Raw genomic sequence first — 13,181 nt, 5'->3', positions numbered from 1 at the left:
ATGCATCATCCAACATTCTGGCAACTTACATAGCCACCCAGGACCCTCAAGCCCTGTGTGATCTTCATTTGCTCCTGTCAAAGCTACAGCAACAAACGCTATGACCCTATGCGCACGCGCCAGGCAGTGTCAGTGTCTAACCACTGGAACCGCCCACTCCACGTTTTCTTCTCAGCATCAGCTCTCCCCAGGCCTGCGCGCACGCGTCTCTCTCTCTCTCTCTCTCTCTCTCTCTCTCTCTCTCTCTCTCTCTCTCTAATAAACTCTTTTTTTAAAAAAAAATATTTGTTTATTTATTATGTATACAATATTCTGTGTGTATGCCTGCAAGCCAGAAGAGGGCACCGGACCTCATTACAGATGGTTGTGAGCCACCAAGTGGTTGCTGGGAATTGAACTCAGGAAGAGTTCTGGAAGAGCAGCCAGTGCTCTTAACCTCTGAGCCATCTCTCCAGCCCCCTCTAATAAACTCTTAAAGTGGATTCACTTGTATGTCTTGTGATCCGTTCTTGCGGCCGGTAATTTTACCTTTGTGATGTGTATGTTCATCATTGGATGAGTATTTCAGCTGAATCATTCTATCCTTCTCTGCACCTGAAGCTACAGATAAATTCTTGTTCCAAAAACATTGTAGAAGAGAAAGTGCATGTATGACGTCATGATAAACAGTATGATCATCTGTAATCCTTAAAATGCTGTGTTATGTCTGCACGTGGGCTAAAGAGGTTTTAAGGGGGTCAGACAGGGTGGTACCAAGCTCTTATTGCATCACTATGTAGATAGACCCTGTCTGGAGTGGTGGTGGTGGTGGCTTGAGGGGGAGTGCAGAGAGGCAGAGAAGGACAGAGAGGGAGAGGTTTTAAAGGGACAGATAGATGGCTTATAGGCAAGGGCGAGGACACTTGCCATCAGGTCTGACCATCCAAGAGCTTGATCCACGGAGCAAGCATGGCAGAAAGAGATCCGACTGCTGCAAACTGTCTGCTGGCCTCCACATGCGAGTCATGGCACATACGCACCTGTCCCTCCCCCACAAACACAACGCAGAAAAGGGAGTGCTTATTTATTTTATGTATGTGTGTTTGTGCCTGATTGTATGTGTGTGCACGACACACATGCAGGAGACCGAGAGAGGGCAGAGTGGATCCCCTGGACCAGGAACACAGACTGGGGTCACCCCAAATACCATGTCCAGACTTAGTGTCAGTCTCATGGTGTTTCTGTAGAAGGAACAGAGAAATCCATACATCAAGAGCCTTGTAAAATGCAGTGGTGGAGACATGAGGTGGGCAGGTTCCAGCGAAGCTGGAGACCTCAGCTGCAGGGCTGGCTACCCTTGCTGCCTGACTTCTCTGACTTCGTGTTGATTGAAGATAGGGGTTTGTCGCTACACACGGAAACCAGCTATAAGGCTGTTAGGTCACGGCGGTGAGCAGCCATCGACTATTTGGGAATTGGAGATAATTCAAGATGATTTGTCTCTGATCCTGCAACACTCCATCCAGCTCTCCGCAAGCAAAAAAATTCACTAAGCAAACGGGAAAAGAGGATGGGTGTGATGTCACCCGTGGGTGCCGGTTGGAGGCGTGGTCTATGCAGATGAGGGGCGCGCAGGGGCTGTCCTGTCCGCAAACTCTGCGGGAACACGCTGGATTTCCAGCGCGGCGTGGAAGGGTGCCTTGGCCCGCGGAGAGCATCGAGTCGAAGGAATGGGGTGCGCGTCCAATAAGGTCCTGGAGTATGCGCGGCGAAGTGACCGTGTGTTCAGAGTGCAGGGCCGGTGCAGCTGAGTCTGGGCTGCAAGACAGCAAAGCATACTTACCTGGCAGGGGAGATACCATGATCACGTAGGTGGTTTTCCCAGGGCGAGGCTCACCTATTGCACTTGGGGTGTGTTGACCCCTGCGATTTCCCCAAATGCGGGAAACTCGACTGCATAATTTCTGTTAGTGGGGGACTGCGTTCGCGCTCTTCCCTGATACCTTTTGTTTTAAAAAAAGGCCTTTTTCTTCCTACAGCTGTTTTTCCTCTTGGTCTTTTTTTATTCTTTTCTATGCTTCTAAATATGTGGCCAAAAGTGCCAAGTTAACTTAAGGTCTTAACCTTTGAAGTGACATCTTTAGGAAGTTGGTCCTTAGACTCAGGAGAACATTTCTTCAATTTTGAACTTTTTGTCTTAAAGTCCAGGAGCACTTGTCTTAAACTTTGCTTTGAGACTCCAGACTCTCCTTAATTCTTTTCTGCTCTTAACCCGCACCAGACCTGGGCTCGGGACCAGCACACCCCTAGCTGAAAGACAGATATCGTTGCTAGGAATTCATTCTTCTGATTCATTCAAAACAAAACACCCCTTATGATTTTATTGTCTTCCTAACATAAATTGCCTTCAAACTACATCAGCTCAGTTTAAATGCACCATTCAATCTGACGTGTCCTAGGGCTCCACCTGGCTTCTCCGCAGGTCTCCTCGGTGCGTATCCCCCAATCCCACCCCCAGGCCACCCTCGCCCCCGTCTGTCCCTCTCCACTCGGGGTCAAGTTCCTCCCGTCCGAACTCCCTGAGCACTGGCACTGCACTCGCCGCCTTTCCCACGCCGTCCACGCGGAGGCTTCAGCACACACCCGGGGTGACCAGCCGTCGGGCGTCCGTGCTCGAGGTCTGCAAAGGACCGAACCCTGAGGTTCACTTGGGCTCCTTCACGGAGTCCTGATGGGCGCCCTGAAAAAGACTCTGCCAGCGTGGAGTCCTAGGCGGCCCCGTCCCAGCGTCCCGGAGGCGCCGGGTTCATAACGTTCGCGCGAGCTCGGGAAGCTGCCGTGGGGCCGGCAGGGAGCCCGGCAAGTTGGCTTCGAGGGCTCCTGTTCCGGATGCTCGGCCGCGACACGGTGGACATCACAGGTGTGACTGCCATGGTGATGTCTGACTCACCAAGGAGAGGCGGCTTTGTCATGTCAAAGTCTCTGTGGAGCAATGCGTTATTGCGTTGTGCTGTTAACCGGGAGGTTGGTCGTTCGAGCCCACTCAGGGACTACGATCTTTGGGCGTTTAACAAAGAGCTTTCTAAATTTACAGTTCCTTGTGTGCTGACTTGGCAATGGAAACACTCCTACTTCTCTGAAATACCGGAAGCCCACTAAATAAGAAAAAAAAAAGCCCTATGGACTTAAGGTACCTAAGGCCTTACCTTTCTGCTTTCTGTCACACGCTATTTATGGCCTGTACTGAGGCAGGGTAAACAATAAAGCCAAGTTTTATTTTGGAGGGGAGAGGGGGAGGAGGACACCTGTGGACAACCCCCACCTGCTGTCTTTGGTTTATTTTGGGATTGATATAGTGGAAATCCTTTCTTAATAAAAGAAAATTATGGAAAACAAGTCACCAAAGCACAGGAAACGGACCAGATTTTAATAAAACGGGTAAACTTTACACCACCGGCTAAAGATAGGCATATGACAAGGGCGACGACAACGTAATTCGTAATCACGAACCCTAGAACCGATTTATTCCTAAGGCCAAGCCGTGTTTAGTAAGGAGTCCAGGGACTGGCAGTGATGGTTTTGGCCTCTGTAGGCGGGCGGCGTCTACGGAAGGCTCTAGACCGCTGGTTTGCTCCCCAGCTCTTCGGAAGAACCACAGAGCAGTGCGTGCCCTCCGCAGGTGCCCCAGCCACCGCGGAGAGGAGAGCGATGGAGGGCTATCAAGTGCTTGGGGGAAAAACTGCACCTGCAAGAGTGGCATCGACCCACCGACTTCACAGTTAGCGACTGCCCTCACCACCCAACCGAGGCAGTGCAGCTCCCAACCTCAGTGGCTTTGGAAAAAATCACTTCTGTAGGACAGACCGGTTGAAGGAAGCCTCGGAAACCGGTCTGTGCCGGGCTGAGCTTGACTGAGGCTCAAGCGAGCACCTACCACAATCAGGCGCGTGGCTGCCCGTGACCTTATAGTGGTTAGTACTCTGCGTTGTGGCCGCAGCAACCTCGGTTCGAATCCGAGTCACGGCAGTTGTTGTCCTGTCAGTCTGGTGTGCTGCTTTCTTGCCCCATGCACCCCATGCCTAGCTAATGTCTTGACACAGACTCCACTCTCCCTAGTTCAAGTCCTGTGGACATGGAGGAACTCAAGATAGTATTATTACAGTTTGCTCTCTCTCTCTCAGGCAGGCTCACAAAATCACCTTCACTGTCATTCACCCTAAGACCGAGGTCTTTAATTTTAATTGGGCAGGTAGATTTGGTGAGCAAAAGGGGGCTTTGGATGATGGGACTTTAATAATTGATTGCTAGACCTTGGTCTGTGGTCAACCTCAGAAGGGAAAAGGTCACATAAGGGAACATACCTTTTGGGATTTTTCTCCAGCACTGGGAAAGGAAACCAAACCTCACACACACTGGGCACTCTACCTCTGAGCTATAGCCCACGACTGACCCTGCACTAGCGAAGCTGAGGCAGGGGGTTAGAAGTTCGGACTAGCAGGGCTACTCATCAAGACCAAGTCTCAAACGAAGACATAATAAAGAACACACAAATTCAGAGGAAGGCAGAGATGAAGACTAGTGGGATGTGACCTGAGACTCAGGCCATCCACGTCCCAGATCCTGGAAGAGGCAGGAAGGAGCCTCTACTTGCATCCTCTAAAGAAAGCAGTCTCCAGGATTTGGGACTTTGGGTCACCAGAACCAGAAAATCCATCCCTGTTGCTTTAAGTGATGTGGATTGTAGCCACTTATGACAACCCAGAACCCACTTCTAGGTTCCCAGGAAGGTAGACATTTATTAATTAGAGCTCACCATCTGAAATAACACAGATCACTTGACAGACTCATCAGTCCTAAGATGCAAGTACCATATTTTGGTGGAGAACGTCCCGAGATCTGGAGAACAAGCAATTCAGGCTGACCACGGATTGGCTTCCCTTACAAGGACTGTCAGGATACTTAGAATGTTGGTGATGGCTATAAAACACCTGTATGGTGCAAGAACTCTGAGTCTCTCCCCTTGCCTGCCCTTCCCATGCTCACTCAAAGCTAGCAGCGCCACCTATTGAAGAGCATGGGAATTGGAACAGGTGGCTCCAGACCAAGGAACTTGGCTTTTGTTTGCTGGTTGACACAGCATAGCAGTGATCTACAGCATGTTTTGCACCATAATTGTAATTGTATGTATGTGTGTGAGTGTGTGTGTGTGTGTGTGTGTGTGCTTGCATCTGCATAGCTAACGACTTCTCTAGATGGTGCACACTGACTTCTGGTTGACACTACTCTCTCCTCAGTCTATTGATTCAAGGTTGGGGCCATCATACTCTTTCTACGACTGTTTGCTTTCAATATCTGAAGGCTCACCTGGGCTCAGTGGATCCAGGTAGACCTGCCAAGAGCTAGTTACATCTTCACTACCAACCTCATAGCTTGAGTTGTGAGATCCAGCCATGATAATCTAAGTCTGGGCAGAAAGGAAGTTCTTTACTTCCTCCAACCATTATCACCTGGGACTCTGGCCAGCGATGAATTTAAATGGAGTCTGGAGTCTTAATAGTTTACCCTGAGACAATGCCTGGCAGGCAGAGATTACCTGACCCCTACCCAAGAGCAGACCATTCAAAGGATATTCCTGGCATTCCAAGCACTGTAGATAGGAAACACCTGCCAGCACTTCCCCAGGACACCCCTAGATAAATGTCAGCCAATGAGGGGTCCTGAACCTCAGAGACCCCTCACCCCCACCTTTACTACTATAAAAACCCAATTCTAATTGAGCTCGGGGCTCTCCAGATATTCCAATATGTTGGACATGCAGAGAGACCGAGTTTGCAAACTTGATTAAAATAAAGGCCTTTTGCTTTTACATACGGGACTCGGGCTCCTTCGTTGGCTTTTGGGGGGACCCTCAGATTTGGGCATAACAGAGTGAGCTCTAGTGACACTCTGAGTGAAATTTTCATCACTTCCTATGTGTCTTCTCTTTTTTTTGAACCCTCCAGTCTCTAAAAGTCTGAGGATCGGCACCAGTGCTCGTTCACTTCAGAGATCTCATCTGTTCTACTCCCTTTATCCTGACCTCATTTCTAGGCATCCTTTGTTTCTCATGTTACTTGAGTATGAATCTTAAGGAGGGAAAAGCCATCCCTGGGCAGTGGTTGGGAAGTGATCGTTCAGTTTCTCACATAACACCTGAGAAGCAGAGAGCTAGATTTCTGGCTTTAGGAAGACAATGTGCCTAAAGGCTTCCCTGGTGTCCCCAGAGAGGCTCTTGGAAATGGCACCTTAGTTTCAGGTCACTTTTGGGTGAAGTAGTTAGCAGGGGTGAAGAGCTGTATCATATGACATCAGCAGTCCCCCACCTGGACATTCTACTGTATCCTGGAGAGCCTGGAATTCTGTGATGTCACCTGTGTTGTGGCAACGCCAACTGCCCTTGAGGCATTCGTTCAGTGCCTGTGTGGTTCACCCACAGCCATGCTGACACGACTGAACAGGCTGCTTGGGAGACAGGATGGAGAGCGCAGGGAGGCCAGAGAGAGGCACAGGGAAGATGGCCTTCAGTCTCTGAGCCACACATCAAGAAATAAATGGTTCTGGAGAAAGCGCAGTGAGTCCTGGGCAGGGGACAGAGATTCCTGAAGGATGAAGGCTTCAGTTGATCCTTTCAGGAGTGGACTCAGGAGGTGGGAGTTCCTGGGAAGCGATGTCCTCTTCATCTTTTCTGAGTTACTAAAGAGCAGACCCAGAGTTGAGGATTTCTGATGGTGTGTGTGGCAGAGAGCCAGGGATGGTCAAGGCTTCAATTGCTGTGATGAGGGCCCTCTGCTTTCCCTTGGCCTCTGCGTGGGAAGCACCGAGGGACCACAGTGGTTCCAGTTCCAGCCCTGCCCTTCATTGTCACTGGATTTCTTTTGCTTGTGTGTCGCTAAAAAGAGGGAGAGTAACGTCCCCCAGACAAGCTCCCAAATAAATCACACACAGAGGCTTCTTCTTTCTTCTGAATGCCTGCCCTTAGCTTGGTATGTTTCTTCTCAGCTCTTCTTGACTTAAATTATCCAGACTACCTTTGGCCTCTGGGCTTTTATCTTTCTCTTCTGTAAATCTTACTTCCACTCTTATTCCATGGCTGCTGAGTGAGTTGGTGATTGGCCCCTAGAGTCCTCCTCTCTTGTTCTTGGGCTCCTCCTAATTCTCCTCTCAGAGTTCACCTTCTATTTATACTCTCTGCCTGCTAATACCACCTATCCCTGCTCCTATCTCACTATTGGCTGTCCATATCTTTATTAGGACCATCAGGTATTTTAGAAAAGCACAGTAACACAGCTTCACAGAGTTAAACAAATGCAGCATAAAGGAAAGTTATACACCTGAAAATAATATTTCCCAACATTGATGGACATATCGAGCAATAGTGATTGGGGATGGAGACATGGCTTATGGGTCCCAACTTGAGGATAGTTGTTCTGCTCTTTGTGGACTTCAGTGGGCTCCACGCATTCCCTCTTCCTCAGGCTTCTTCTGGGGACTCAACATGGTCTCTCATGGCCCTGTACCATCTAACTGTACAAATTCACTGATGTTTATCTACCTGCAGGGAGTACTGGAAAGGCACGGACCTCAGCCTCCCTCACTGAGCAGGAGCAGCAAATGAACAAGGTTGATGAACTGACCCTTCAACTTCAGATGATGACCAAGGAGAGGAATGAACTTCGTGCAGTCCTGGCCAATTATACCAACAATGATGTGAACAACAGGTAGTCATTATGTCCAGTTCTCTGGTGACTGTCTTGACCCTCCTATGTCAACCCCAGCATTCCTCATGGCACTTGAGGCTGCACCTCCAAGGTGTTCTCCTGCCCAAACTACTTTTCCCGAGTGCATCTGAGAGGCAGAACTGAAGCCGGGGTAGGAGTGAGATGGGGACACAGGCTGTTCTGCTTCCTCCCAATGAAAAGCAGAGCCTGTGGCCTGAGTCACATTCTATGGATGGAGCACCAGTGTGTGAGCTCACAACACGCATTTCAAAGAGGCCTTGACAGGTGTTGACTTGTGGGATATGCTGGGTGCTGAGTTCATGGGAGTCTTTGTATTTGACTGGGAGATTTCTAGCTGGTTGCTCTGGGAGCAGGGCCTGACCCCACTTGGTTTATCTTAGTGTGTGACTGGAAGGCCTGGAGCTCATCCTGGCATCTCTCTGCTCTTGTTCCTTATACTCTGAGATAATGCCACCTACCTGCATGTCTCTGGCATTCTACTTGTGTATGGGTTTATGTGTGTGAAGAGCTAACAGGCCCAAACATTGCCAATATGGCAGTGGCAGATTTTGCCCTTTTCACTTCCCTCTCACTTGATATAACGTTAAATCAAATTTCTAAAATTTGTCCTCCAGGTTCATACCATTATTTGACCACTGACTCATTTCTGAAGCCAAACACAAAGGTCCAGCAATCAAAATTCACTATTTGGCTATTCTGGCTAAGCTGTCCAATCAGGTCTCACCAACTCATCCTAGCACAGACTTCCCCTTATCTTCTTAAAAACCCACTGCTGAGAAAAAACACTGGTTGCTTGCTCTCAATTCTTGCCTGATTCAGAGGCAGCGTACCTATTCCATGATTGCTCTTCTGAGTCCATAAATCTCCTTTGTGCTGTGGTGTCTGGTGTGTTCTGTACTGTCTCTGAGGGGTTCCCTGACAGTGTGTGTGTTCATGTGTTTATCTGTCCAGATCCTGTGAGTCAGAGATTGGTAGCAGGGCGGAGGATCTGTCTGCCTCAGAGTCTCAGGTGATATAAGTGCTCAGGCCCTGGAGTCCCACTTTGAGCATCCCTGCCCTCATTCTTTGTGCTCGCCTTGGTGACTGAATGGAATTCCCTGGGGAGTTTATAGAGTCATTGTACTGTACGGTCTCCTCCATGGAAATCCTGATTATGAGTTCTGAGTATCCTTGTGATAACAGGAACACAGAATAAATATTTTTTTTTCTGAAGACAGGAGACATGACATCAGAGTTTTCAGGTAGGCCCAGACCCATAGCACAGACTCCTGGGACATCTTATAAAGAGCTAGTTTGTTTCTCCAGGCCTATGAGGAAGCTCATGTAGCCCTGTCTGTCTCCATCCTGCTGCTCTGCCTTCCTGGCCCTGGAGCAGTTTATCAAGTCTAATAAATATCAACAGGTCTTAGTACCTAGGATTCAGGACATGACATCTAGTGCACTAGGATAATCCAAGACCCAGCCGTAATTCATGTGTTCATGGGGTTCTGATGACTGTGTTCATGGGGTTCTTTGTTCCTGGTCCCATGCTCTACCACAGGCTGAATTCTGAGCTTGAGGAGCTGAAAATGGATCATCAGAAGGAGACGTCAGAGCTGGAGAAATTCCCCAAGGAAATTAGTGAGGACTCTTGCAAGTGCAAGGAGCTGACTGAGAAGACAATCTCATACAGGTGAGTGTCTGATTGGATGGGACCCCGCACTTGGGAAGGACAGCTGCTGCACTTATTTCTCTTTGAACCAGAGTGAGGGCTGTGCTTCTAGCTTGTCCTCCAAGACTGATTTCTCCCAATTGCAAGGAGTCTGAGAGCCCCTCCCAACACTGTCCTGTCACCTCTCAGAACTTCTAGATAGAAAACATGGTTTGCACCATGAATGGTGTCTGGGACTTTAACAGGGACTTAAAGAGCCTGTTGATATGGGACACAGATGTGGAATGTATTCCTCTTGGGTCCTCTGTCCTCCCTCAGAAGGTTTGCTCTATACCTGATAATGTTCTCCCAAAACCATGATCAGTGTAGGACCGGCATGTGTTGGGGGTGCAGAATCTTGTTCTCAGAGGTACATCATCTTGGTGATACTGACATAGCTAATGTGGGCTGCAGTCTGGGGCTGTCTGAGGACATAGAACCTTGCAAGGAAGGTGGTATTAGTAGGTAGGAGTGGCAAATGGAGATGGACTGGAGCTCATCATTATTTGTGATGGTTAAGCACCCTCCACAGCCGGCTTCTGAGGGAAAGGACACAGATGAAGGAAAAAGTGGGCATGTTGAGAGAGGACAACAGAAAGCTGCAGCAGGAGCAGATCTTCCTGCAAGAGTCCTGTGAGGAGACAAAGAAGCTCTGTGAGGAGGCCCTTGAGAAGATCTGTGACCTCTTGACAAAGCAGCAGCAGGTAAGCTGAAGCAGCAGGAGCAAGCTGCCCACCTATCTAGCCACAAACCCACACCCATGTACACTGCCATATAACCGTCCATTCAGTTACTCAGCTGACCACCTCCATTCCATCTAAGAGTTCATTTATGGGATCCTTCACAAGTCTTTCTGGGGAGTAACCTCTGGGAAGACACAACCTGACTGGAAAAGAAACCATCCTGCTCTGGTAGAAGCTGCAGTTCTTTGAGGGGATTTGTAAATCACATATCACACACCTACATGTCAGTATGTAGGAAGGGTTCTATGCTGGGAGCCACATAGGGAGAATCACAGAGCTTTGAGTGAGTGAGTGAGTGAGTGAGCGAGCGAGCGAGCGAGCGAGCGAGGACAAGGACCTGGGGATCATTTGTTTGCTAGAACATAATATTTTTGTTCTGCTTAAGCTACCAGGCCAGAGCTCTTTGGATCTCCTGTCTCCTCACAGATAGAGATTCCTATCTTTTTCTGTCTCATCTTATTGCTAACTGCTTTGTTTTATAAGGAAGACAAAGAACTATTTTGGAACTAATGTGTTTTGTAAAAGAAAATTCAAACCCCAGAGCTATTTTGAAAATAAAAAGTAGATCTTTCCTTTCACTGAACTGAGGCAACCTCCCAGGAAATGTCTCGTTTGTCTCATTGGCTTCACAACAAGGAACCTGCAGTCTGTCTCTTTGCTGACATGTGATGCTCACTCTATCATGCGCATGGTTATGTCTTAGTACAGATCCCCTCATAGTTGTACAGAGAGCTGCATTTCAGAACAACACTGTGCTGACCTCACTAGGCTCCTACTGACTAATCTGAGGCTATTTTCATATTATATGTTCTGTGTTATGGTCCAAAGTTGTTGGGTCATGACCATGGGTCAGTCTCATTCTCTAGTGCTATCAAGGTGTTCTCTGGAGGAGCCTGGGTAAGATTTCTTAGGAGACTATAATGGGTCAGCTTAGAGCTATCGAGAGGCTTCATGTGCAGTGTCTTCCTTTGGGACTTGGTCTTTTGTGGTCAAGCTCAGGTGTGCAGATGTTTTTCACTCACCTGTATGATCAGTGAGTCTTGAGATGAAGAACTTTCCTGGAAGGGGAAAGAAGTTCTGACTAGGGCAGAAGCCAGTGCTAAGAGCACTGAGAGACAGCACTGAGGACCGCTGCCTCCCCCTGCAGCAGGAAAGGTGCTGCAACATTGTAGTCTTTTCCTTTGCTTTTCTGGGTTCAGGAGGAATGTGTGTGTGTGTGTGTGTGTGTGTGTGTGTGTGTGTGTGTGTGTGTGCTATTGTGTGTGTGTGTTGTGTTTATATGTATCTTTGTGGGTTTGAGAATATGTGTTTAAGCTTCTATATGTGTGTCCACTCATGGAATGATGGACATCTTTAAGGATGACGGAGACCAGTGTTAATAGAAAGTACTGTTCCTGCTCTGGTCAGCATCAGTTTGCATCAGTCACAGAGTACATGGAGCTCCCATCTTTGGCATGTCCACCCAGCTAAGTAGAACAAAGGACCACAAAACTCATGCAGCTAAAAGATTTTCAGGTGTTTGTAGAGACATAAATATTCATCTGCAAAGAAATCCTTTGCAGAAAACCAAGGTAATGCAGGACATTGAGGTGAGAAAGAGGATGCTGAGGTGAATCAAGGTGCCTGAGAGCAGGAAAGCCTGGTTTAGGATGTGTGTCCTTCTCTGCTCTGGGTGAAAGGTGACTGCCCATAACGACTCTGCATCCTGTTTCGTTCTCCTCATCATTGCCTGCTGCCATTTTCCTTTCACCCTTGTCCAATCTTGAGTTGGTTCACTTTGTTTCTGGATCTTGGCGTGGATTTTGTCATTTAAGAGATGCTGAACTGCAGAGGTGTCTCCCCCAGCAGAAGTCCCATAGCCATGCTGAGCTGTGAGAACAGGCTGTCTTAGTGCAGCCCACTCAGGCTCATCATCGTCTAAAGCACTCACTGCATGTTGTGTCTGCAGCGCTCAGAAGCTGCTTTCATTCCAAGCTTCTTTACACTGAGTTCAAGTTGGCCTGATGGGGGTTGGGAGAAAAGAGGATCCTCAGATATTGCTAGGAAGGAAAATTGTGTAGCCCTGTGAGAAGCTATGTATAATTTTTCAGAAACTTGAATTGCAGTCTCCAAATGATGCAGTAATCTCAAAATGAGAATTAAGGGTCACAGAGAATCTAGGGGACACCTGGGTTATAGAAGCATTCCTCAGAGCAACCCAATCCAGAAAATATTCAAATGCCCAACAATGATGAGTAAAAATTCAATGAAGTCAAGTCCTTCCATGGAATATTGCTAAGTATGAAGTAATAGATGTACTATTTGACCAGGAGTCAGTCAGCCTTCTGTTACTTAGAGAAATCCCTGACACAATCATCTCACTGGACGGAAAGGTTTATTTTGACTCCTGCTTGTAGAGATTTTCTGGATTTCTGAGCTCATTGCTCAAACTCCTTGGGCAGAAAATGAGGTAACCTGTGGTTTAGAGCGTTCTTGTTGGAGGAAGCTGCCCTTCTTGGAGCCACGGGAAAGTACTGAGTGAGAGGAAGGGGCTGGTCCACCATCAGGCAGTGGTCCTGTACCACGGAACTAAGACTTTAATGAACAGACTGGAAAACTTGTATGCAAGCTTAGATAACTGATCAAGGAACCCTGACATCCATCATTTGTGGCCTGGGTGCACAAGGCAAGCACTACATTGACTGCTCTGCCCACTGTGTTTTTCTCCCAGGGACCAGGCGTGCATGTGGTGCATAGACACACAGGCAGGCAAAACCCCCACACATATAAAGTAGACATATAATGAAAATTATCAAAACAAAGACAAAGTACACATTCCTCATCATATCAACACATCCCTGTACCTGGTCTATAATACGGGGGGGGTGGGGTGGGCTAATGAAAGTTAACTCTCTTCTTCATAGATTCCCAGGTGATCTCTTCTTCCATATTGTTAGCTAGGAACTACACATGTGGATGCAATGCAGTGTGCTTGTATGTGAGCATCCATGT

The 13,181-nt window shown here is 48.0% G+C and overlaps 1 non-coding gene across 1 annotated transcript; it reads left to right on the top strand.

The window, feature by feature from the left end:
• The first annotated feature begins 1,814 nt into the window (after positions 1–1,814).
• LOC121451157 lies at positions 1,815–1,978 on the top strand. Its single transcript, XR_005974688.1, has one exon. It is a non-coding gene; the product is annotated as a U1 spliceosomal RNA (small nuclear RNA).
• Positions 1,979–13,181: the final 11,203 nt, after the last annotated feature.

This window comes from Microtus oregoni, unplaced genomic scaffold (genome assembly GCF_018167655.1).
Source record: "Microtus oregoni isolate MIOR12 unplaced genomic scaffold, Mior012 000007F_ref0000211, whole genome shotgun sequence".
NCBI classification, from domain to species: domain Eukaryota; kingdom Metazoa; phylum Chordata; class Mammalia; order Rodentia; family Cricetidae; genus Microtus; species Microtus oregoni.
This window is presented reverse-complemented; position numbering and strand designations above follow the sequence as displayed.